The sequence below is a fragment of the Leucoraja erinacea genome, chromosome 11 (assembly GCF_028641065.1).
Source record: "Leucoraja erinacea ecotype New England chromosome 11, Leri_hhj_1, whole genome shotgun sequence".
Lineage (NCBI taxonomy): Eukaryota > Metazoa > Chordata > Chondrichthyes > Rajiformes > Rajidae > Leucoraja > Leucoraja erinaceus.
The window spans coordinates 29,283,973-29,309,215 of record NC_073387.1 but is presented as its reverse complement, the minus strand read 5'-3'; the positions used below and the strand labels follow the sequence as shown (position 1 = coordinate 29,309,215).

Genomic DNA, 25,243 nt, shown 5'->3' with positions numbered 1-25,243 from the left:
GAAAATGCAGATTAAAAATAGCAAGGATTGTGCATCTAACAAATCTGATGTCAGTGATATCTTAATCTATATTACTAAAAGTCTGATCTTGACCGCTTTTGGCCTACTGTGCTGCGATTTCCGACAGAATGCCGCCACCTACGGCCGTCATTTTTGGCCATCTCGCTGAGAGCCCCTCTCCGCCTTACGGGTGCGGAGGATTTTTCCCATCGATGGCAGATCAGAGAGACATTAATGTTTTTAGAAAATTCACCATTCTCTCTGCTGCCCCTGCTGGGGGGAGGGGGAGGGACTATAAAACCAGGAAGTGGTGTGCCTCACTTAGTCTCTGCAAGATGGATGAAGCCAAGGGTCACGTCTCTCTGAGCTCTGAATAACACTGAACAAATGTGAGTACCCTTAAAGAGGTTTGAAAATGAAAATATGGTTTGTTTGAAGTAAAACGGCACTGCCTGCAAATGGTTGTCTGGGTGCTTTGGCTTGAAGTTGAAAGGCACTACTTACTGCAAATGGTGGCTTGGGTGCTTTGACTTGAAGTTGAAAGGCACTACTTATAGCAAATAGTGGCTTGGGAGCTTTGGCTTGAAGTTGAAAGGCACTACTTACTGCAAATGGTGGCTTGGGTGTTTTGCTTGAAGTTGAAAGGCACTACTTACTGCAAATGGTGGCTTGGGTGCTTTGGCTTGAAATTGAAAGGCACTACTTACTGCAAATGGTGGCTTGGGTGTTTTGGCTTGAAGTTGAAAGGCACTACTTACTGCACTACTTACTGCAAATGTTGGCTTGGGTGCTTTGGCTTGAAGTTGAAAGGCACAACTTACTGCAAATGGTGGCTTGGGTGCTTTGGCTTGGAGTTGAAAGGCACTACTTACTGCAAATGGTGGCTTGGGTGCTTTGGCTTGAAGTTGAAAGGCACTACTTACTGCAAATGGTGGCTTGGGTGCTTTGGCTTAAAGTTGAAACGCACTACTTACTGCAAATGGTGGCATGAAGTTGAAAGGCACTACTTACTGCAAATCGTGGCATTAAGTTGAAAGGGACTACTTACTGCAAATGGTGGCTTGGGTGCTTTGGCTTGAAGTTGAAAGGCACTACTTACGGCAAGTGGTGGCTTGGGTGCTTTGGCTTGCAGTAAGTAATTCCTTTCAACTTCAAATGGTGGCTTGGGTGCTTTGGCTTGGGTGCTTTGGCTTGAAGTTGAAAGGCACTACTTACTGCAAATGGCAGCTTGGGGGTGCTTTGGCTTGATGTTAAAAGGCACTACTGCAAATACACTTCCTGTTTGCACTGTATATTGATTTTAGATAAAACGCTACCACTTGCGGCTGTAATTTTTGGCCATCTTACTCAGTCCCCCCACCGCTGAGCAGGTGCAGAGAATTCTTCCCATCAATGAAAAATAAAAGTGTTATTAATGTTTAAAACATGTTGAGAATCTCTCTCCTGTCAATCACGCCCTGAAAGCCACTTTTTTCCGGTGGGAGGGGGAGGGGGAGGGGTTATAAAACCCGGAAGTGTGGGTGTGGCTCATTCTCTGCATGATGGGGGAGGGAGAGGTCATGACTCTGTCTGAGCTGTGAATCGACTGAACACACTGAATGTCTACTGAACTGTGAGTTTGGTGTTTTGTGTGGTTTTATGGTGGTTTCACCCTGCATGAAATGGTATGAAGCTGCATTTGAATTTGGTGGACCCTGCTTGAAGTGGGGTCAACCACAGAATTTATCAATGCAATGTATAGCAGCAGCTTATACCCCACAATCACATGACCAACCAGAATAACAACACACAGTGCTACACTTATCGACAATATATTCACAAACGTTATGGATAGAAAAATAGTGAGTGACTTAGTAATAAATGACACAAGTGATCACCTGCCAGTCTTTGCACCTATACAGAGCTGTACCAGGATCAAAAAAGACACCAAAACAATCAAAATAACCAGACACAAAACACAAGATGCTGTTAATTCCTTCAAAGAAGACCTATCAAAACAAGATTGGAACAAAGTTTATGTAAAAGATGTAAGTGTAGCCTACGAATCATTTCTGTCAATTGTATCACGACTATATGAAAAAAATTGTCCTCTAGTAAATAAAATAGTGAAACCATGGATAACTAAAGGAATATTAAATGCATGTAAGGACATTTTTTTATTGTACAACATTTTTTTAAAGAAAAGAACAGCAGAAGCTGAAGAAAAATATAAGACATATAAAAACAAACTAACAAAAATCATGAGATGCAGCAAAATCGATCACTATAGTAAGTTACTGGAGAACAACAAAAACAATATTAAAAATACATGGAATGTATTAAATGCCATAATTAAAAAAGGAAATGGAAAGGCACAATACCTAAACAATTTCCTGTTTAAAAACAACACAATAATCACTGATATGGCCTCAGCTGCAAATGAATCCAACAAATTCTTTGTTGATGTTGGTCCTGATTTGGCCGGAAAAATTGCAAAGACTGGTAGCAGCGATGGTGTAGAAAGTAAAGAGATATATGTAAAGGATACAATATTTATAAGAGGGACTGAAGAAAAAGAAATTATTGACACTGTAAAAAAACTCAAGAGTAAGAAATCCACAGACTGTCATGATATTGACATGTTTACAGTTAAAAACATTATAGAATGCATAGCAAGACCTCTGACTCACATTTGTAATCCGTCCTTTCAAACCGGTGTATTTCCCAACAAAATGAAAACAGCTAAAGTCATACCAATATATAAAACTGGAGGCAAACATGTACTTTCAAATTACAGACCCATTTCATTGCTTCCACAGTTCTCCAAAATACTGGAAAAAATATTTTACACAAGACTGGACGAATTTATCACCAAACATAACACTGTACGAACAACAATATGGTTTTAGAGCTAACAGAACAACTTCATTTCCAATTATTGAATTTATAGAAAAAATTACTAAGGCAATAGAAAATAAAGAGTATGCAGTAGGGATTTTTTTGGACTTAAAAAAAGCATTTGACCGTAGACCACGAGTTATTAATAAAGAAACGACAAAGATATGGCATTAGAGGCATCGCACTATCATGGCTATCCAGCTACCTACAGAACCGGGAACAATATGTCGAAATACAAAACCATAAATCACAATTACTACAGGTTACGTGTGGGGTGCCCCACGGCTCAGTGTTAGGGCCATTATTATTCATATTATATATCAATAATATATGTGAAGTGTCAGAAACTTTTGAAACTATTCTCTTCGCTGATGATACTAACTTACTCTGATGTGGAGACAACTTGGAACAGCTCCTGGATAGTATGGAAAAGGAATTGAGCAGGATGAAGATCTGGTTTGACGAAAATAAACTCACATTGAATTTAAGTAAAACAAAATTCATAATATTTGGAAATCGATCAACCAAGACAGAGAAAAAGCTCATGATAAATGGCACAGAAATAGAAAGAGTATCTGAAATAAAATTTCTTGGAGTATTAATTGACAACAAATTAACTTGGAAACCTCACATAAATTATATTAAAGCCAAAATATCCAAATCAATTGCAATACTGAATAAAGCCAGAGACCTACTAAATCAAGCCTCCCTGTATATGTTGTACTGTCCCTCATACTCCCATACATGATCTACTGTGTGGAGGTATGGGGGAACACATACAAAACAAATACACATCCAATCTTCATCCTCCAAAAAAGAGCAATACGAATTATACATAAAACCACCTACAGACAATCAACAAAACCATTATTTATCAGACTAAAAACATTAAAATTTCAAGATCTGACAGATTATAAAACTATCCAAATTATGTTCAAAGCAGCTAATCAGCAATTGCCTTGTAATATCCAGGGGTTGTTCCAACGGAGAGAAAGCAAACACAACCTGAGAGGAACCTATATATTCAAAAAACGGCAATAAGAACTAATGCAAAACTCCATTGTGTTACAGCAAAGGGTGTTAGTCTCTGGAATAACTGCCATGATGAGCTGAAAAAATGTAAGACTCTATTCAAACTAAAAACACTCTTCAGAAACAAAAGATTGAATGGTTATGAGCTGGACCAGTGATTTTCTTTTCTGTTTGGTTATTTCTTGTTTGTGGACTGTTCAACAGGTTTTGGGTCCATTTGTTCCCATTATTTTGTTTTTCCATGAAAATATATAGAAAATAAGAGGGGGTAGGACCAGAAAAGTTTTCGAACTTCCTCTTACCCCTTTTGAACATGAACGATATTATTTGTATTATTTGAGTTACTTATTTGTTTGTTTTCCTTTGTGTTTTATTTTCTTTTTTTTGTTGCTTACAAGTTTATTTGTGTTTGTATTTTTTCACATGTTCAATAAATTAATTAAGTAAAAGTAAGTAAAAAGTGGAATGAAACTGCACTTGAATTTGGTGGCCTTGGATCCCTGCTTGAAGTGGTATGAAACTGCACTTGAATTTGGTGGCCTTGGATCCAGCTTGAAGTGGTATGAAACTGCACTTGAATTCGGTGGCCTTGCACCCAGCTTGAAGTGGTTGGAAACTGCACTTGAATTCGGTGGCCTTGCACCCTGCTCATGGTGGTAAGAAACTGCACTTGAATTTGGTGGCCTTGCACCCTGCTTGGAATGGTAGGAACATGGATTTGAATTTGGTGGCCTTGCACCCTGCTTGAAATGGAATTTCAAGGAATAGTCATGAGTCAACTGCCAGCCCACCAGCCGTAAGTGAGCTGCCAGCAGATCAGGCTTGAGGGACTGAACTGCCACCCCAAGAACCCATACCAGCACTCCAGAAAGCCCCCCCACTGGCCACCAATATTGGAATTGGTGGAGAGGTGGAATATTGCGTCGGGGGACCAGCTCTCCCGTGTGAACAAGGGACCCAACGGGTCCCACTTAGTCTAGTATGTAATATAAAGAGGTACCTTATGAAAATAAAAGGCAGGATTATTGAGTGTATTTCTAAGATTTAATTCCTACCTGAGACCTAAAAGGGGATATCAAAGTGATATGAGAATATATTCCAAAAGTTAGAACTGTCGAATAAAATTCTACTGAAATGAGTAAAAAAGTGACATTCTCTACAATAAGGGGATTTGTTGCTGATGACATTAGTTTGTAGAAGATCAGGGCCTTGTGAAACCTCAAGAGGAGTAGGAACTGCACCTAAGGTAAATATGTGAATCATTCATTGGAAGAGGGGAGAGTCATTTAAATGAGATATATACAAATATAATCTGTACACATATAGAGTAGAATACACAATTTACAAATATCTTAGCTGATCACCACCCATCTTGGTGATTCATTTTATTTCTAGCATGCCTGTGGTCAGAGCAAGAACAGAACAAGAGAAAAGTTATAACGATTGGAGAAATTCATATGATAGGTCAGAACAAACACAAGAGAAAACACAAGCCCGTCATTTATTTTAATGGTTTCAAGACTTAAGACAAATGTAATGCCAGCTTAGCTCTAGCATGGCACACCCAAGAATATAAAGTCAATTAGAATTATAGAATCACACAACATGGAAACTGACCTTTTGGCCCAACTTGTCCATGCCAACCAAGATGCTCAACCTAATCTAGGCTCTGCCAAATGTCGTCTAACCTTCCTCAACTACTTCCTCTGACATCTCATTCCATATACCCAACATCCTTTGGGTGAATTATGCCACCTCACTGTCCATTTAGTTTAATAGCTGCACCCTATTATTTATTTAATTGACTGCAGTTCTGTCCTAATGCAACATCTGTACACTCAGACCTGTCAGGAACAATCTTCCCTCGATGCATGCGCATACACAAAGTCGCTCCGCTCAGCCAAACCATATCCGTGCAGACTTGTTGTTCTTAACAAGGTTTGTGCCAGATTGTTCCAAAAGTATTCAATGAGCAGCCTCATGATGTCTTCCCTTTCTTGTGGAGAGTTTGCTCAGTATTCTCTCTCCACCACATTTGCCAGAACTCTGCTCAGGGTTTGCCGCTGACTCTGTGTTCACCAACACTGTTGGTTCAAAGGATAATCTTTTGCTGGACAAAAATCGCTTTTTTTCACACAAGCTCAGTTCTTTATATTTTCCTTGATTATTTGTAAAATACATGCAAGTGCTTTTTCAAACTGCATGCAATGATTCAAAATGATGTAATGAGAGTTCTTAAAATATATGTACTTTGTTCAATCCTCCTTCTGCAATAAAACAATAGTAATATCACACATAATCGTAACTTGTGACAACGCTATAAAACAGTCTATGAAAAATTGTGATAGTCATATAACATGGATAGAGGCCCTGTGGCCAACTTGTTCCTGCAGACCAAGATGCCTCATCTTACACTGTTTGTCTGTGTCTGGTCCATATTTATCTAAGCCCTTCCTATCTATGTAACTGTCCAAATGTCTTTTAAATGTTGTTATTGTATCTGCCTTAGCTACTTCCTCTAACAGCTCATTCCATATACCAGTCACCCTCTGTGTGAAAAAGTTGCCCATCAGGTTCGCATTAAATCTTTACCCTCTCACCTTTAACCTATGCCTTCAAGCTCTTGATTACCCTATTCGTGGAAAAAGACTGTGCATTCCCCTCATAATTTTATCCAATTCTATAAGATCGCCCCTCAGCCTCCTGCTCTTCACAAAATAAAGTCGCAACCTACCCAATCTCTTTGCTAGAGCTTAGGCCCTTGAGTCCAGGCAACATAGTCATACATCTCTGTATTCTTTACAACTAAATGGCATCTTTCCTACAGCAACGCAACCAAAATTGAACACAATATTTCAAGTGTGGCTTCAGCAATGTCCTGTACAACTGTGACATATTGTCATAACTTCTATACTCAATTCCCTGACTTATAAAGGACAGAGTGCCTTGCTATCTTTTTCACCACCCTACAGTCTCTACCTGCAATGTCACGTTCGAAGAATTATGTGCCTGTACTCCTAAATCTCTTTACTCTACAACACTCTCCAAGACCCTACCATTCACTATGAAGGTGCTACCCTGGTTTGACTACCTAAAATGCAACAATTTACACTTATCTGAATTAAACTCCACCATGTTTAATATTTCATATAAAATTATTAGGATTTTTGTAATAAAATAAATAGCAAAGATAATCTTTTCACAACAAATATTCAACAATAGTTCAAGAGATTCTCACACTTACCAATGGAGTAAACTGTTTCCTGTCGATGCTCTTCATCAATATCCTGTGGAAAATTATGAAAGGAAAATTAAACAAAGATAGCTGGATATTGTAAGGAAAGTGTGATTTGTTCATGTCTTTCTCGAAAGTTCCCGTTCATCTAAGATGGTAATGACCAACAATTTGAAGCAAGCTATGTTATTGTGGTTTCTTATATTTATCAAGCAGGATTCAAAGAAAATAATATTCACCTGAGATTTTTTGAATTAATTGAATTTAACACCATGAATAGTATTTTTTTCTTTTAAAGAAATGACTGCATGAAATCTTAAGGGACGCGATTCTAGAATTGTATTGACAAACCAAGATTGTGCTTTGAAGGCTAAATCAACGGTCTTTTCATGAGTAAAACAATATTTAGGTTCTATGCATTAAATCTTGTTACTTTACAGGATAGCCCTGATTCATTTTCCTTGGAGCTTGGTGGAGGAGGATTTGTTTGGGGGGAGGAACCAGAAATCCTGAGACTATGGAATTTAACGACTATGCCTCGTGAAGTTCTTTTCTTTCATTTCCCAATATCAGATTAGTTTACTTTATTATTGTCACGTGTGCTGAGGAACATTTAAAAGCTTTTGTTTGCATACTATCCAATCAAATAAAAGACTATACATGATTACAATCAAACAGTCCACAGTGCACAGAAAAAGGATAAAAGGTACAGCATTTAGTGACAAAGTCAGATAAAGAAAATTCAAAGGTCTCCAATGAGGTCGATGGGAGGTCAGGATCACACTCTAGCTGATGAGAGGACCGTTAAGTTGCCTAATAACATCTATGAAGAAACTGTCCCTGAAACTGGAGGTTTTCAAATTTCTGTACCTCTTGCCTGATGGAAAAGAGAAGAGGGAGTGACTGGGGTGTGACGGGTCCTAGACGATGCTGGTGGCCTTGCCAAGGCAGTGGGGTGTAGATGGAGTCAATGGAAGGGAAGTTGATTTGTGTGATTGTTTGGACTACATCCACAACTCTCTGCAATTTCTTGAGGTCTTGGATTGTATTGTTTCCAGACCAGGCTGTGATGCATCCTGATCAAATGCTTGTTATGGCACATCTGTGGAAGTTAATGAGAGTTGTTGGGGGTATGCCAAACTTCCTAAGCCTTCCAAGGAAGTAGAGTCCTGGTGTACTTTCGTGGCCATGGCTTCAACGAGGCTGTTCCAGGATTACTGGTGAAATTTATTCCTAGGAACCTGGAGCTTTCAGCCATCTCTACATCAGCACCGTGTATGTGTACTGCTTCACTTCCTGAAGTCAATCACAATCTCCTTTGTCTTGCTGATATTGTGGGAGAAGTTGTTGTCTTGCCACCAAGTTACAAGTTTCTCAACCTCCTTTCTGCATTCCATCACATCATTATTTGATATCCGGCCCATTACAGTGGTGTTGTCTGCGAATTTGTAGAGTAAGTTGGATTTTTATTTGTCTACACTGTCACAAGTGTATAAGGAGTATAGTAGGTGGCTGGGAAAACTTCCTTACAGGAACCAATGTTGAGAATTATCATAGAGGATCGCACACCTCACTGACTTTGGTCTGTTGGTCAGGAAGTCGAGGATCCAGTTGCAGAGGGAATTGCTGGCTCCAAGTTCCATGATTTTAGAGATGAGCTAGGTTGAGATAATGGTATTGAAAGCATACCAATAGATGAATAGGAGGCTGACATAGGTGTCCTTCTTGTCCAGGTGTTCAAGGGATGAGTGTAGGGCCAGGGAGAAGGCTTCAGCCATGGATCTGTTGTGGTGGTAGGCGAACTTCAATGGATCAAGACTGTTTGGTAGCTACAGTTAATGTATGTCATAACCAGCCTCTCAAATCACTCCATGATGGTGGCTGTCAAGGCCACTGGACAGTAGTCATTAAGGCATGAGATCTTGCACTGTGATGTTAGTGGTCTTGTTGAAGCAGATTGCCGTTCTAGCCAAACTGCCAGATGAAGAAAACAGCAGGAATTGTGGACTGCGGCTCACAATTGGGAAAGGCGAGGATAGGTTTGAGGGCGAGCAGGTGTCATTAGAAATTGAAATTGAGTGGGAGAGAAAGCTAGGCATTGCCTGTCCCTGACAGTAAGAGGAAAACATATTTGGTGAAAGCTCCTCCTGATTTGTATACTTTTAACAGCTTGAGTCTAAATATATAACCCCAATCTGATCCTTCTGCTTTCATGTAGGGGTTAATTTCATGCAGCTTTCTTTCAGTTGACCTACTTTGCAGTTTATTTTCGCTGGCTGCTCTAAATTGTGCACAGTCTCATACTGGAATGGGAGACTGGCATGCTGCCATGCAACACAGACATGAATGATACCACACTGCCGCACAGGATGTTATCTTGAATGCCATGTTGTACAATAGAGATATTATGCATCGTGAACTACCAGAAATTCTGAAGGTTAACTACGTGCCTGAAGAGCCAGTAAATGGAACACAAGCCTCCAAATCTGATTCAGGACAACTGAGGATGTTTGTTCAGTTAAAAGCCTATCACAGGAATCTTTATAAATCAGAATCCTTTTCCCCAGCCCTGGCACAAGACCAGTACGAGCTCTTCAGATACCACAGAGGTCCTAGGCTTCCCGCAAATGACATGCAGTATTTTATTTTAATCAGCATTGAATTATGCAGTAGGAAAGAACTGCAGATGATGGTTTAAATCGAAGGTAGACATAAAATGCTGGAGCAACTCAGCAGGATAGGCAGCATCTCTGGAGAGAAGGAATGAGTGATGTTTCGGGTCGAGATCCTTCTTCAGACTGATGTCAAGGGAGTGGGCGGGACAGAGATAGAATGTAGTCTGAGACGGTAAGGCTGATGGGAGAACTGGGAAGGGGGTGGGGATGGAGAGAGAGAAGTCAATGTTCATACCGCTGGGGTGTAAGCTACCCAAGCGAAATATGAGGTGCTGTTCACCACCTCCAACTACTAGCCCCATCTTCCTATCTCTACTTTCTGCTTTCCGTAGAGACCGTTCCCTTCACATCTCCCTGGTCAACTCGTCCCTTCCCACCCAAACCACCCCCTCCGCAGGTACTTTCCCCATGCAACCGCAGAAGATGCAACACCAGTCCCTTTACCACCCCCCTTGACTCCATCCAAGGACCCCAACAGTCTTTTCAGGTGAGGCAGAGGTTCACTTGCACCTCCTCCAACCTCATCAACTGTATCCACTGTTCCAGGTGTCAAGTTCTGTACATCGGCGAGCAGGCTTGCCGATCGTTTTGTTGAACGCTTCCGCTCAGTCCACATTAACCTATCTGATCTCCTGGTTGCTCAGCACTTTAACTCCCCCTCCCATTCCCAATCTGACCTTACTGTCCAGGGTCTCCTCCATTGTCAAATTGAGGCCCAGCACAAATTGGAGGAACAGCACCTCATATTTTGCTTGGGTACCTTACACCCCAACGGTATGAACATTTACTTCTCTAACTTCAAATAGCCCTTGCTTTCTCTCTCTCTCCATCCCTCCCCCTTCCCCTTCCCAGTTCTCCCACCAGTCTTACTGTCTCTGACTACATTCTATCTCTGTCCCGCCCACTCCCCTGACATCAGTCTGAAGAAGGGTCTTGACCCGAAACATCACCCATTCCTTCTCTCCAGAGATGCTGCCTGTCCTGCTGAGCTACTCCAGCATTTTGTGTCTGAATTATGCAGTGTTGTTTTTCGGATTGATTTGGTGAAGTCGTGTCGCACAGAAACAGCTCCGTGTAACACAACTGGTCTCTGCCAATGATCCTCCATCCCTAGGCCACTTCCATGTTATTTTGATTTAACTCTGTCGGCATTTGTTCATTTTTTCTCTCTGCGCTGATCAGGCTTTCTCTTGACTGAAATACCATTTGATAGATTCTCATCTTCAATCACTTTACCTGTAATTTCACATTAAACTCTGAATCATTGTGCCATCAGCACCCCAAAATAGAAATGATGAGCTAATTACAACTTTTGTCTCATCTGACCGTCAGTTATGGTTACTCCTTCTTTACCCCACATCATCTAAACTCGTCAACATTTACTTCTTCAAGCATTTATCTGCCTTCTTTTAAATATATCTTACTCTTTAATTACACCATGTATCTGCACCACCTAATAATTGACTCTACGTCTGTCTCATGCATTCCAGAAGAAAAATAAGTCAACTCGTTTAAATGTCTATGCTTCTTAGAGAATTTATTCGGCAAATTGCTGAGAGGCTAGCTAATGTTTTGTGTTTCCATGGCCTCAGATTTGTGTTCAAAAAACAGGAAAACAAGTAAGAAATCTTTAGACATTTTAGAATTCATTATCTTTAGTGGGCTGAGAATGTTCAGACTTGAGAAACAGACATTGTTTCATAACTTGATGTTCTTGGGCAGTACTGAAATTGTACGGAACTATGGATTGGGAAGGGACAGAGTTGATGAAAATGATGCCATGATCTTATTGGAACTGATCAGCCATGATCATATTGAATGGCGGTGCACGCTTGAAGGGCCGAATGGCATACTCCTGCACCAATTTTCTATGTTTCTATGTTTCTATGCGCGATAATGCGTTACAATACTGATAACTATATGTAAATAGATGTAAATTTAAAAAATAATTTAATTATGGACACCAAGAGAAAATATTAAAAAATCAAGTTGTCCAAATCTGACAAATGGATTTTGACTTGAAAAGTTAACTCTATTTCTCTTCATGCAGATGCAGCTTGACCTTGACCTGTTTTATTATGGGGAATGTAGCTATCATTGTGATAGACTCCAAAGGCCTTTTACATACGAATGCCACTACTAAATCTAAGGAAGAAACATTTTTATAAGCATAAATTTCAAAAATGTTTGAATTTTCTCCCGACCTTAACAAGTTACACGACTATCTGCCGTTAGCACCACAGAGGTCCTCGGTGGTCCACGAATGCCGCACTGTTATCGCAGGAAGTTCCCACAATGTTAAACTCTTGTTAAGTCTTGCGTCAGGTCGCACCGTGAGAAAGCCCTTTAAGAAATAGGAACATGAGTTGGCCATAAGACTGCATGAGCATGCACTCTGTATCTTCCCCTTGGCTTGATTGTATTTATGTATGTATGCTATGGTACATGTGACAATAATAAATCTAAACCTAACCTATTGAATAGTAGAGCAGTCTGAAGCAATCTCAGGGCCAACTCCTGGTTTTATTTCTTCTCTTTGTAACTTTGTAACCCCAGTTTTATTTTTATTTTCTGCAGACCAAAAATGGATTGTGACCACATAACTGGGGCTCAACTGTAACTAATCCATCTCCCAACAAATCAACTGGGGATAAAACATGTAAGAAGCAACTGCAGATGCTGGTTTAAACCGAAGATACGTAGACAATAAAAAGCTGGAGTAACTCAGAGGGACAGGCAGCATCGCTGGAGAGAAGGAATGGGTGATGTTTCTGTTTGAGACAGGTCTGAAGAAGGATCTCGATTTGAAAAGTCACCGATTCCTTCCCTCCAGAGTTGCTACCTGTCCCGCTGAGTTACTCCAGCATTTTGTGTCTATTTTGGGGATAAAACAATGTATTGTTCCAATACAATTACATCAAAAAATATTGTTTTCTCTGCCTATATTCACAGTTCTATTAAACAGTCCCAAGACTTCAATTTTGCTTTCAACATTAACACGTTGTACTTATTTTCTGTATCCTTATATAAAATCAAGGATACATATTGCTTTTTGTTATGACTTTACTTCTATGTGCTGCCCACCTAATGACGTATGTATCAAAGCTCCAAGATTTTACATTTCCTTGTCAGCATAAAATGAACAAAGTGAAAGAATAATTCCACCAATGCTGGCTGACCTTGGTGCCTGTGCACTGAGCTGTAATTCAGGGACTCTGCTTTAGATGGATCAGGGCCAAGAATAAAATGGGATTATTGTAGGTTCCGTATAAATGGATGCTCGGTGGGAGGCACGTACATGATGTGCTGAAGGATCTGCTTTTGTGCTGAATAACTGTGACTGTATAACAAGCTGGTACTTAACACAGTCACCGCACCATGTTTGTGGTTCTGTTGAGGACACGAGTGGCAGCGTTGTTGTTGTTATATTGAATATGATAGCATGATCTAGGGATGGAAATTCATTCACACAACTCCAAATAAAACTATAATGCAGTTGGAAATTGTGTTCACCTGAAGCGCAGCAATTTTAAGCACAGTTCCGAATGCCTTGGTGGGCTTTGAGACATTTTGGCTATATATCTTTCAGTAGGACTTTCATTCTCCCAAGGATTCTTTTTCTGGCATAAAATTCTGCAAATTTATGTTAGAATACAAAAAAAACATTCAAAATGTATTCATAGTAGGATTTTTCAACTTCCTGGCTTGACAAACACCATTTTCTTTCAAAGAACAACCAGCTTCTATAAACCACTTCCCCTTAACCTATGCTATATAAATGGAAAACACTCAGACTGCATTCTTTGTCCTAACTGAGATCTGTGGCCTCTATATGACATTCTGATAACACTCTTACAGCCTTAAAAATAACTATTGTTTTGCCATGGTGGTCAGTATCACAGTCACTCTCATCTTTCTAAAACTTTGATACGGTTCTACTTGGTAGGCTGCTCAGGAAGATTAGATCTCACATTTATCCACATTATACTGCATCTGCCATGCATTTGCCCACTCACCCAACCTATCCAAGCCACCTTGCAGCCTCCTAGCATCCTCCTCACTGCTAACACTGCCCCCCAGCTTCGTGTCATCCGCAAACTTGGAGATGTTGCATTCAATTCACTCGTCCAAATCATTAATATATATTGTAAATAGCTGGGGTCCTAGCACTGAGCTTTGTGGTACCTCACTAGTCACTGCCTGCCATTCAGAAAAGGACCTGATTACTCCTACTCTTTGCTTCCTGCTGCCAGCCAGTTCTCTATCCACATCAATACTGAATCCACAATACTGTGATTTAAGTTTGCATACTAATCTCTTATGTGGGACCTTGTCGAAAGCCTTCTGAAAGTCCAGATATAACACATCCACTGGTTCTCCCTTATCCACTCTACGTTACATCCTCAAAAAATTCTATAAGATTCATCAGACATGATTTACCTTTCATAAATCCATGCTGACTGTCCAATGATTTCACCACTTTCCAAATGTGCTGCTATCCCATCTTTAATAACTGACTCTAGCATTTTCCCCACTACCGATGTTAGACTAACTGGTCTGTTATTCCCCGTTTTCTCTCCCCCTCCCTTTTTAAAAAGTGGGGTTACATTAGCTACCCTCCAATCCTCAGGAACTACTCCAGAATCTAAAGAGTTTTGAAAAGTTATCACTAATGCATCCACTATTTCTGGGGCTACTTCCTTAAGCACTCTGGGATTCAGCCTATCTGGCCCTGGGGATTTATCGGCCTTTAATCCATTCAATTTACCTAACACCACTTCCTGGCTAACCTGGATTTCACTCAGTTCCCCCATCTCATTTGACCCCCGGTCCCCTGCTATTTCCGGCAGATTATTTATGTCTTCCTTAGTGAAGACAGAACCAAAGTAGTTATTCAAATTGGTCTGCCATGTCCTTGTTCCCCATGATCAATTCACGTGTTTCTGACTGCAAGGGACCTACATTTGTTTTAACTAATCTTTTTCTCATCACACCTCTATAAAAGCTTTTGCTGTCAGTTTTTATGTTCCCTGCCAGTTTTCTTTAATAATCTATTTTCCCTTTCCTAGATAAGCCCTTTGTCCTCCTCTGCTGGACTCTGAATTTCTCCCAGTCCTCTGGTAGGATGCTTTTTCTGGCTAATTTGTATGCTTCATCTTTTGTTTTGATACTATCCCTGATTTCCCTTGTTATCCACGGATGCACTACCTTCCCTGATTTATTCTTTTGCCAAACTGGGATGAACATTTGTTGTAGTTCATCCATGCGGTCTTTAAATGCCTTTCATTGCACATCCACCGTCAACCCTTTAAGAATCAATTGCCAGTCTATCTTGGCCAATTCACGTCTCATACCCTCAAAGTTACCTTTCTTTAAGTTCAGAACCCTTGTTTCTGAATTAACTATGTCACTCTCCATCCTAATGAAGAACTCAACCATATTATGGTCACTCTTGCCCAAGGGGCCACGCACAACAAGACTGCTAACTAACCCTTCCTCATTACTCAATACCCAGTCTAGAATAGCCTGCTCTCTCATTGGTTCCTCTACATGTTGGTTTAGAAAACTATCTTGCATACATTCCAAGAAATCCTCTTCCTCAGCACCCCTGCCAATTTGATTCACCCAATCTATATGTAGATTGAAGTCACCCATTATAACTGTTTTACCTTTGTTGCACGCATTTCTAATTTCCTGTTTGATGCCATCCCCAACTCCACTACTACTGTTAGGTGGCCTGTACACAACTCCCACTAGCGTTTTCTGCCCCTTAGTGTTTCGCAGCTCTACCCATATCGATTCCACATCCTCCAAGCTAATGTCCTTCCTTTCTATTGCGTTAATCTCCTCTCTAACCAGCAACACTACCCCACCTCCTTTTCCTTTCTGTCTATCCCTCCTGAATATTGAATATCCCTGGATGTTCAGCTCCCTACCTTGGCCACCCTGGAGCCATGTCTCCGTGATCCCAACTATATCATATTCAAGGCTCAGTGCTGGGACCCCAGCTATTTACAATATATATTAATGATCTGGATGAGGGAATTGAAGGCAATATCTCCAAGTTTGTGGATGACACTAAGCTGGGGGGCAGTGTTAGCTGTGAGGAGGATGCCAGGAGACTGCAGGGTGACTTGGATAGGCTGGGTGAGTGGGCAAATGTTTGGCAGATGCAGTATAATGTGGATAAATGTGAGGTTATCCATTTTGGTGGCAAAAACAGGAAAGCAGACTATTATCTAAATGGTGGCCGATTGGGAAAAGGGGGAGATGCAGCGAGACCTGGGTGTCATGGTACACCAGTCATTGAAGGTAGGCATGCAGGTGCAGCAGGCAGTAAAGAAAGCGAATGGTATGTTAGCTTTCATTGCAAAAAGATTTGAGTATAGGAGCAAAGAGGTTCTATTGCAGTTGTACAGGGTCTTGGTGAGACCACACCTGGAGTATTGCATACAGTTTTGGTCTCCAAATCTGAGGAAGGACATTATTGCCATAGAGGGAGTGCAGAGACGGTTCACCAGACTGATTCCTGGGATGTCAGGACTGTCTTATGAAGAAAGACTGGATAGACTTGGTTTATACTCTCTAGAATTTAGGAGATTGAGAGGGGATCTTATAGAAACTTAAAAAATTCTTAAGGGGTTGGACAGGCTAGATGCAGGAAGATTGTTCCCGATGTTAGGGAAGTCCAGGACAAGGGGTCACAGCTTAAGGATAAAGGGTAAATCCTTTAAAAACCGAGATGAGAAGAACTTTTTTCACACAGAGAGTGGTGAATCTCTGGAACTCTCTGCCACAGAGGGTAGTTGAGGCCAGTTCATTGGCTATATTTAAGAGGGAGTTAGATGTGGCCCTTGTGGCTAAGGGGATCAGGGGGTATGGAGAGAAGGCAGGTATGGGATACTGAGTTGGATGATCAGCAATGATCATATTGAATGGCGGTGCAGGCTCGAAGGGCCGAATGGCCTATTCCTGCACCTAATTTCTATGTTTCTATGTTTCTATTAATAACTATCTGCACATTCAACTCATCAACCTTATTACGAATGCTCTTTGCATTGAGACACAAAGCCTTCAGGCTTGTTTTTTACAACACTCTTATCCCTTATACAATTATGTTGAAAAGTGGCCCTTTTTGATTTTTGCCCTGGATTTGGCTGCCTGCCACTTTTACTTTTCACCTTGCTACCTATTGCTTCTACCCTCATTTTACATCCCTCTCTGCTCATGCTCCCATCCCCCTGCCACATTAGTTTAAATCCTCCCTGACAGTACTAGCAAACACTCCCCCAACGACATTGGTTCCATTCCAGCCCAGTTGCAGACCCTGTTTGTACTGGTCCCACCTCCCCCAGAACTGGTTCCAATGCCTTAGAAATTTGAATCCCTTCCCCTTGCACCATTTTTGAAGCCTCGTATTCATCTGAAATATCTTCCTATTTCTCCTCTGACTAGCACGTGGCACTGGTAGTAATCCAGAGATTATTACCTTTGAGGTCCTACTTTTAAGCTTATCTCCTAGCTCCCTAAATTCACCTTGTAGGACCGCATCCCGTTTTATACCTATATCGTTGGTGCCAATGTTCACGACGACAACTGCCTGTTCACCCTCCCCTTCCAGAATGTTCTGCAGCCGCTCAGAGACATCCCTGACCCTTGCATCTGAGAGGCAACATACCATCCTGGAGTCTCGTTTGAAGCCGCAGAAACGCCTATCTATTCCCCTTACAATTGATTCCCCTATTATTATACCCCTTTCCACTCTTTTTCCCCCCCTCCTGTGACGCAGAGCCACGGTGCCATGAACTTGGCTGCTGCTGCCTTCCCCCGATGAGCCATCTCCCCTAACAGTATCCAAAATGGTATACCTGTTTAGGAGGGAGATGACCGCAGGGGACTCCTGCACTACCTGCCTACTGGCTAGTGGCCACCCGTTCACTTTCTGTCCGCTTAACTTTTACTTGCGGTGTGACCAACTCACTGTACGTGCTAGTCATGACTTTCTCAGCATTGTGGATGTGCAGGAGGCTAAGGGGTGATTGCATAAAGCTGTATAAAATCATGAGGTGAATAGACAGGGTGAGTGCACATAGTTCTCTTCCCAGGAATGAGGAATTAAGAACTTGATGACATAGTTTAAGATAAGAGGGGAAAGATTTAATGGCACTATTTTAGATGGGGCATTTTGTTCAACATCGATGAGATGGGCCAAAAGGCCTGTGTCCATGCTGTAATACTCTGACTCAAGGGCATTCTGACTCAAGGCCATTCCAGGCTGTTGTTACTGATCTCTGCTACATGTGTTGCACACTGCTACATTAGGGAGCTCACCCAAATCCGACAAGGAAACTTTGGATATTCAGTGTATCTAGAGTTACTGTTCTCATCTCATCTCATCCTGAGATCCAGACCCAGTTTCATATATCAGCACATGCATGCTTTTGACCTCTATTTCCAACAGAACCGATTCAGCATCTCAAAGTTATGCTGCTCCCAACCCCTGCTCCATCCTTAAATGCATTTGGTGCTGCCACAAGAGTCCTTTTACTTTTTTAGCATCAAAGCTCATGAATTTCAGTGTGCCTCTGTGTCTTCCAACCACAAATGAACAGCCATCAGATCAGGCATTGCCTTTATCCTGACACTGCTGAACTTGGGGTGCAAGGTTGTGTTAAAACCCTTCTTACATCATCTCCATTTCTTTGGTCAGGCGTCTCCATCCTACACAGTGAATTATTTCCAGTTCCTCCAGAATTCTTGATTCACTTGAACCTTTCCATCTCACTTCTTGCCTTTTATAGATCCATTAATCACAAACTGCCACCATATTATTGACCATCTCAATTTTTCTTACCGCCCTTACATTAAATAAACCACCCCCTCCTAACCCTGAACATTGCACTCCATTCACTAAGGATTAAATCAAGAATGTTTAATTGTCAAATATATCAAAGCAGAACAACAACATTCTTCCCTTTGAGTCACCTTTGTTATTATCAATGGTTCATTATTATCAAATATACAGACTTATAGTGAAATTTTTATTTTACCTGCAGTTCAATAAATTATCGCCATACCTAAGCACAATCCCCAATTAGTACAAAATGTATAGAAATAGTCCACAACGGTTCCGGAAATCCTCCATGGCACCCGTGGACAACGTGCCCTTCAATCTCTTGTGGTATCTACAACAAACATGCCCTTTGATCCTTCACTCTTTCCTGCAACTGAAGATTTAGATGATTTTTATATATTTCAATTTCTGATAGAAATACATCATTCAGAAACATTAATTCTGTTTCACTTTCCATTGGTACTGGTTGAACAACTGTGGCCTTTCCAGTTCTCAATACTAATCTTTTGCTTTATCATGAGGAGGCTTCAGTGAACAGGAGCCGGCAAAGTAGGCAGGCCATGCTTACAGAGAGCTACTTGCCATGTTTCTGCAAGGAGTGTTTGATTATGTCCCTGAAGGGTTGTCCTGACCTCCTTATGCAAAGAACATAACTCCTGTCGGTAGTGTTGTTTGACTGAAAGCAATCTCCCATTCCTTTTTCATTTATGCAGCATCCTTTATTGGCAATGTTCACCTTTAACTGAGAAAGTGTTGTTTCGACATCCTTAAAAGAGCTGCCTGCAAAGATTCCACCTGTTTTCCTGCATAATAACTGAAAGCTTGCTCTTTATCCACAGGCACCTTTGAAATGCTAACAGAGAAACCTGATTTGAGTGTTGGCGTCATTGAGTGTGGCAGCCTCGCCAGCAGCTGTCTGTCCTTTCATCTTTTTGTTATTTTAGTCTGTCTAAAAGTTTGTTTTTGGAGGTCTTTTAGTCTTTTTATGTGGGGGGTGGAGGGGGGGGGGGGTGAAGGGGGAACCTGGTCGAGGATGCGTCCTATCTCCGTGTCGCATCTTCGCCCCCCCTCGCAGCCTACCATCTGGATTGGCGCGGCCTTTCCTGCCGGAGACCGGCCAGAGCTTCAGCAGCGGCGCAGCACTGAATTACCATCGCTGAGCGGGCAATGCCTTACCGGGATCGCCATGTTGGAGCTCCGGAGTGTTGGGCCTGCCGACTTTTACACCGTGGAGCTGTGGTCTGCGGAGCTTCCAGCTGCAGGCAGCGTTGACTTTAATATCGTGGAGGCCTGGGATCATTCGGCGAGAATCGCCATTGTTGGAGCTCCGTCCAGCTCGGTTTGTGGACTTCGGAAGCCGCGGTCTCGGGTAGGAAGCGGCCGATTCGGAAACTCCAATCCGCTGAGAGTGTTCTTCCGCTCCGACACCGGAGCTCCGATCATCCGTTCATCCCGGCGAGAGGGCATGAAATATCGGGCCACCATTGCGGCGACTGCGGAGGCCTCAATAGGCCCCGACCACGGGTGAACAAGAGGAAGATGGTTGAACGTAAACACAGAACATGGAGCAACATCTAGGTCATGAAGTCAGCACATATAGAGTTACGGTCCAAGTTGTCCATGCCGACTTTAATTGCCCCATCTATGCCAGGTTCAGTTACAGGTTCACCTGCCTGTGTTTGGTCCATATCCCCCTAAATCTTTCCTCTCCATGTATTTAAATGTCTTTTAAATGCTTTTAGAGTCATCAAGTCATACATCTTGGATACAGACCCTTCAGCTCAACTTGCCTATGCTGACCAAGATGCCCCATCTACACTAGTCCCACCTGTCCATATATGGCCCATATAGACAATAGACAATAGGTGCAAGGGTAGGCCATTCGCCCCTTCGAGCCAGCACCGCCATTCAATGTGATCATAGCTGATCATCCCCAATCAGTACCTCGATCCTGCCTTCTCCCCATATCCTCTGACCGCTATCTTTAAGAGCCCTATCTAGCTCTCTCTTGAAAGTATCCAGAGAACCGGCCTTCACCGCCCTCTGAGGCAGAGAATTCCACAGACTCACAACTCTCTGTGTGAAAAAATGTTTCCTCATCTCCGTTCTAAATGGCACCCCTTATTCTTAAATTGTGGCACCTGGTTCTGGACTCCCCCAACATCGGGAACATGTTTCCTGCCTCTAGCGTGTCCAAACCCTTAACAATCTTATATGTTTCAATGAGATCCTCTCTCATCCTTCTAAACTTCAGAGGGTACAAGCCCAGCTACTCTATTCTCTCACCATATGACAGTCCCGCCATCCCTGGAATTAACCTTTTAAACCTACATTTCACTCCCTCAATAGCAAGAATGTCCTTCCTCAAATTAGGGGACCAAAACTGCACACAATACTCCAGGTGTGGTCTCACTAGGGCCCTGTACAACTGCAGAAGGACCTCTTTGCTCCTATACTCAACTCCTCTTGTTATGCCATTCGCTTTCTTCACTGCCTGCTGTACCTACTTACTTTCATTGACTGATGAATAAGGACCCCCAGTTTCCGTTGTACTTCCCCATTTCCCAACTTGACACCATTTAGATAATAATCTGCGTTCCTGTTTTTGTTACCAAGGTGGATAACCTCACATTTATCCGCATTAAACTGCATCTGCCATGCATCTGCCCACTCATCCAACCTGTCCAAGTCACCCTGCATTCTCATAGCATCCTCCTCACAGTTCTCACTGCCACCCAGCTTTGTGTCATCTGCAAATTTGCTAATGTTACTTTGAATCCCTTCATTTAAATCCTTGATGTATATTGGAAATGGAATCATTAATGTATGTTGTAAATAGCATTAGGATGACTCACAACATGTTTTATTGCCAAAACACATAACATGGAGCAACTTCTAGGGCATGAAGTCAGCACATATAGTTACTGTCCAAGTGGTCCATGCCGACTTAAATTGCCCCATCTTTGCTAGGTTCAGTTGCAGGTTCATACCCCTCTAAACCTTTCCTATCCATGTATCTGTTCAAATGCATATATATTTATGTTATTATAGTACCTGCCTCAACTACCTCTTCTGGCAGCTCATTCCATATACATATTTCCCTATGTCCTCTAGTTCTTGATTCCCCTACTCTAGGTAAAAGACTTTGTGAATTCACATTATCTATTCCCCTCATTATCTTGTCACCTCTACAAGATCATCCCTCAGGCTCTTGTGGTCTAAGGAATAAAGTCCTGACCTGCCCAACGTCTCCCGACAGCTTTGACCTTCAGGTCCTGGCAACATCCACATATAACGTCCCTGTACTCTTTTCACCTTAATTACATCATATCTAGTTAAAGACACAAATCTCACAGTTAGTGTCAACGTTATCTAGCTTTTACAGGATATTTGTTGCAGTCCCTGCAAAAGGAAAAATAAAAAAAAACCTACAGATGCTAGAAATCTAAAAGAAAAACTGAAAATGCTGGAAACACTCAGCAGATTAGGCCATGTCTGTGGGAAGATAAACAATAAAATAAGATAAAGAATGTTTCAGGTCGAAGACCCTTTATCAGCATTGGGAAGGTGACAAAGGAAGATCACTAACTGCAGGCAGGGATGGGGAGTGGGGGAGTCTCTGAAAGGGTAAAGCATGGATGAATGGGAGCAGTTAGAGAGTGTGAATGTAGACAACAGAATGTAGGAGTTGCAACATGCAGAGCAGGAAGACATGCCTGGCACATCATGCCGGCCTACTCCTCCACTCCCTGAGTAGAAAAAAATATATAAAAACAAACAAGCTGAACCAATATCACAGATGGATGTCAGACAGAAAACAAATCATTTGAAGTTGTAGAACTCAGCCGAATTGACTATACATTCTTAAAGGATCCTCCACCTCAGTCATAGTCATACAGCATGGAAAAATACCTTTGGACAAAATTTATTAATGCTGACAGAGATGCCCCATCTTGGTTAGGCCCATTTGCCTGGCTTTGGCCCATATCCTTCTGAACATTTCCTTTCCATGTACCTGCCCAAATGTTTTTTAAATGTTATTGTAACAGCCTCAACTACTTCTGCTATAAGATCCTCTCTCACCCTCCTGCGCTCCAAGGAATAGTGTCCAGGCCTGCCCAACCTCTCCCTATAGCTCAAGCCCTCGAGTCCTGGCATCTTTCCTATTGCACAGTGACCAAAACTGAACACAATTCCCAAAGTGCAGCCTCACCAGTGTTATGTACAGCAGTCATTCAAACAGATGTATGTCCTGGTCTTGTACTGCAAGGCTGAGACTTACTGGGTGATAGATGGCACTGCATTTGGACACTTGAAAATTGCTTAGAATGGCATGGTGATGCAGCAGGTAATATGGCTGCCTCAATTCCAGGGACCAGGTTCAACCCTGACCCTTGGTGCTGCTTGTGTGGAGTTTGCATGTTCTCCCTATGATTGTGTTGATTTCATCTCAGATCACTCTAGTTAATTGGCCACTATAAATTTCACCTTAGCACAGGTAAGTAGCAGAACAATCAACCAGGAGTGGATGGGCATGTAAGAGAATAAGTTGCAGGGTGACAGGAAAATAAGGAGAGGGGAGGTACTGATGGGATTTTCCTGCTGGATACGGGAAGTTATTCTATGGGTTTAACAATCCCTGCAATATCATAATAAGTGAATTAAACTACTTCTATTAATGGAGAGTGCCATACTTATAAGTGTATGCAAGACTACGTAGTTAATAAGAATAACTCAGTGGGATGGTGATGCAGTTGGCAGAGCTGCCACAGTGCCAGAGACCCGTGTTCAATCCTAGCCCTGGTCCCACCTGTGTGATGTTTGCAAGTTCTCCCTGTGACCATGTGAGTGTCACGTAAGTGCACTGGGTTCCTCCCACATCCTAAAGACATGAAAGTTGATAGGTTAATTGGCAACTGTAAATTCCCTGTCGTATGGCGAATACTAGAACATGGTGGAAGTTGATGGAATGTGGGGAGAAAAATGTGTGATTAGTATAAGACTAAAGTAAATGTCAGTGCTTAAAGATTGGTTGACTGAAAGTATGAAGAAGGGTCTAAACCGGAAATGTCACCCATTCCTTCTCTCCAGAGATTCTGCCTGTCCCGCTGAGTTACTCCAGCATTTTGTGTTTATCTTTGGTGGATTGAAGGGTTTGTTTCCATGCCGCACTATGACTAATTTGGAAACGCATCCCAACCAAAGCAATCAGCATCAGTTAATTTATGCTGATGCACCATGAATTGAGATGGGTCTTGAAATGGAGGTCCCCAGTTCTCTGAACTATCCAGAAACATCAGATTAGCTACAATAGAGAAACAGTTGTGGATCCCACGAGTCAAATGAGAGTCGCCTACCAGCAGTATCTGCCCCATGAAAGGTCATGTCCTCATTCACATCAGTTGTATTTACTTACTTTTTTTTTTTTTTTTTACACCAAAATTTATTCAATTATTAAAAATAATATTTACACTACAATAAAACAAACCAGAACCCACCACCATAATACAATACAAACATGTATCCGTAATAAACTACTATACAACTATGATACAATCCTTATTGAGGATACATTCAACACCCTGCGGAGCCCAGCGGTCCCGAAACTCCCTCAGGGTGCCCACAGACAGGGCATATTCCCTTTCTAACCCCACCCGGGCACGGACGTAACCCCGGAAAAGGGGCAGGCAGCTGGCTCGGGTAGAGCCCTCCGCCGTCTGGCGCCGTGACTCGCGGATGGCCAGCTTGGCCAGGCCCAGGAGCAACCCAACCAGGACATCTTCAGCCCTACCCTCTCCACAACGCACAGGGTGTCCAAAGATGAGGATGGTGGGTGAAAAATGCAGCCAGGAGCAGCCCCTTTAGATATTCAAACAGTGGCTGCAGCCTCACGCACTCCATGTACACGTGGTACACAGACTCTTCCAGCCCGCAAAAGTGGCAGGCGGCTGGCGAGTCTGTGAACCGCAAGAGAAACAGGTTGCAGGGAACACTTCAGTGCAGTACCCTCCACCCCAGGTCCCCAATGTAGAGGGGGAGAATCCCTGCATAGAGGGACCCCCACCGGGGGCCCCCCTCGCGACCGGAAGGCAACACTGACCGCCACTTGGTGTCCGGACGGTGGACCAGGGCGAGGAAGTGCAGGGTGTGGAGGAGGAGCCTGTACAGGACACGCCTCCCTGCGTCTTGGAGGGAGACGAAGGGTGTCGAGGAAAGGTGGCTCAAATTGTGTGGGACCGGCTCCCGGGATGGATTACGGCGCCTGGGTCCGATTAGTACTTCCGGCTGAGCGGGGGTTTGCACAACCACAAGTACTCCACACGTTTGAGCCCCCTGGTCACCCGATGGGGCGGGACAAGCACCGGCTGCTCTCACGCCCGGGCCGTCACCCTCCGCCGGTGGAGGTGGGGCCCGGTCAACAGCAACCAGGTTCCAGACTCTCAACGAGTCCCTGTAGAAGCCAGGCATCCCCATCTGGACCGCACGGCTGACCCCCACCATCGGGATCCGCGTACCTCGTTGAAGGCAGCGGCTCCGTTGGAAAAAGTGCGTTGCCAGCACGTGCCACCT

At 42.6% G+C, this 25,243-nt stretch overlaps 1 long non-coding RNA gene across 1 annotated transcript; it reads right to left on the bottom strand.

Annotated features, from left to right (window-relative positions):
• Nucleotides 1-2,181: 2,181 nt before the first annotated feature.
• Nucleotides 2,182-12,219, bottom strand: LOC129701628 (uncharacterized). The gene is made up of 3 exons (XR_008724224.1): nt 12,024-12,219; nt 7,154-7,196; nt 2,182-6,176 (listed from the first exon to the last, which is right to left on the bottom strand). It is a non-coding gene; the product is annotated as an uncharacterized LOC129701628 (long non-coding RNA).
• Between the last annotated feature and the right edge of the window lie 13,024 nt (nt 12,220-25,243).